This window comes from Penaeus japonicus, unplaced genomic scaffold, assembly GCF_977035675.1.
Source record: "Penaeus japonicus unplaced genomic scaffold, GWHDUDI00000001_assembly GWHDUDI00000040, whole genome shotgun sequence".
In the NCBI taxonomy this organism is placed as follows: domain Eukaryota; kingdom Metazoa; phylum Arthropoda; class Malacostraca; order Decapoda; family Penaeidae; genus Penaeus; species Penaeus japonicus.
Window position 1 is genome coordinate 23190943 of NW_028234442.1, and position 2500 is coordinate 23193442.

The following is a 2500-nucleotide window of genomic DNA, read 5'->3' on the forward strand; positions in this document are numbered from 1 at the left end:
GGGCGTTTCCTTCGTCACAACGCACGGCGGGCGGCCTCCCTCACGCCACTCAATTCGCTTCCACTTTGTGAATGTACAAGTGTTGATCCACAGTAATTGGTACCGGGAAAAAAAAATATATATTTATGACTCTTAATACTTGAACACATTATTTCATTATGTGAGACACGCCTCGGCACTAGCTGTGATGTACCTCCTCATGTCCATCCATTACTGGCAGAAACACTCAAATGCTGGTTAAAAAAAAATACCTTTTATCTCTGAGTGACATGTCCACATCAACCAGCCAGTTTGTATTTCAGCAGGCATCCTCTTTTTACGACTCTGTAGATGCTCTTTCACCTGGTTAACACTTACAACTTTTAATCAGCACCCATTATTATTTTTTTTTTAAACTGTCACCCTTACATTTACAGAGGTGAACACTTAACCTCTCGTTATGATAACAGCACATATTTACATCTCATAGAGTACCCTCTGCTTACTTCGACCACCCTAACGCCAGGACTGCATTCTACGTGAAACCTCCCTCTCTACTCTTAAGCAAAAGCTGTCAGGATCGAACCCCGGCTCCGTTCTCCCCTGTTGGCACCCCTGGCCCTCCAACTCGCAGCCTCCTTTGTCGACCAAAACATGTCTAGATCAGGTTTTGTCCTTCTACACCAAGTATACAACACTGATGCTACATACTATCTCTATATCAATACAACACTTGCTTATTACAATATCACTACAAGAAGTTGTAAATATCATTAATATCACATGATATCAAATTGCTTTGCCAACACGAATTCATCATACACACAGACAATGAACTAAATCACGGAATCATCAAAAATATCCTTCCACACACATTCAGTAATGTATAACTGGGCAGCTGGTGGGCATATATGGAGTGCCACTTCCGATAAGCTATCTGGAAAAGCAGAATTCTATGATTTGAAAATAAGCTTGCTCTGAAATGTCGGAGAATGTAAAGAATGATATGATGTATTTATCAGAAAGATCCAGCCATCATACAGCTTCTGCACACTTCCTAATAGTGACTCCATCTGCCTCTAACTTTGGTGCCTAAGTCTAGTGTTCATTGTAAGTACGATGAACAAGAAATCCCCTCCAGTCACTATGATATGAAGTCTCTACCTCTTTCTTGCCCAAAGATTCTAAGGTGCTGCCTCGTTCCACTGCTTACTCTGTGTATCTGACTAATGCTGAATTGTCTATGGATGAGCTAGGGAACTGAAGTGGTATGTGACAAGCTTGTGAATCCACTGCTGCTGTTGAACTAGTTTTTTGTTGCATTGCAAATCAATAGAAATCTTGCAATACGAGGAAATGACAGGACTTGATACTTGGATTATGTTTGTCTTTATACAATTCTAAGACTTTTGATAAAGAAGCAAGTAACTAAATTTCTTGTTTGTTGCAGATGCATTACTTTCGAATACTGTAAAGGGGAAAGATCTATTGGAAAAATAAATTTCTGAATGAGAGGAACCTTTTCTGAGCCTTTTGTCTTTGTTATCTTAGCATTTTCTGCTAAGGTGCTTGTGCCGATGACAAACCCTATTTCTTACAGCTCTCTTCTCTTTCATCAGAGGAAATTCAGAAAACTTACTGTAACTCTAGATATATCAGAAGATCGAATTGCTGCTAATACTGATAATTTAAGGCAACCAAGTATATTCTTAATTTGATGATATATTTCCTGAAGAACAGTAATGGTTCTTTTGCGGGAAACAGCAATTGGAGGAAATATTTGAGGAGGCAATGCTAAAACAGCACCACAAAACGCATCTATGGAGCCCCGTCAGTGATTCTTGATTTACAGATATGTAGTGTCTGGAATGATGGTCACGTGACGCTTTACGACCGATCTCAGAATTGAGTTGTGGTTCCATTCCATAGAACATGAGATATGTGTATCGATTAGAAAGTCCAGATTGTGGAGAAAGTACAGTGAGTCATTTTATTAGCGTTATTATTTTTATCGGTATTGTTATTGCTGGACTCCCCCACTTTAGAGTAATTATTCCTCGTCAAATGAAGCACATTCGGCGCATGGAGACATATGCTCAGCCAATGACACTTTCTCAATTTCAAGGCTTTCGTGTCAGCGCCATCAAAAGGGATAAATCTGGTGGAAATCACTCTCCTCCTGTTGCAAATAACTAGTTTAGGCCCAATAGTACCCTGCTGGAAGGCCCAAAGTCCTGTGACTACTAGATCGATCCAAACCTTGACAAAGGCAGTTCGCATTCTCCCAGACTGCAATAGCAATAGCTGTAACCATGAAAATACCCTTGGATCATTCTGCTACTGTTCTGTGAGTAAGATCTTTACAGAAAACTTGTTGAGTCCATTATCCATCTTGCAGTAATCTGGTGTACTGACCAAACTCTTGGAAATGAAAACCTTCAACCAAAGCTCAAAGAAGGAAAGATCTAGCTGTTGAAACACCTGACGCCACACACTCAAATGATGAAAGCACAGCAGGAAG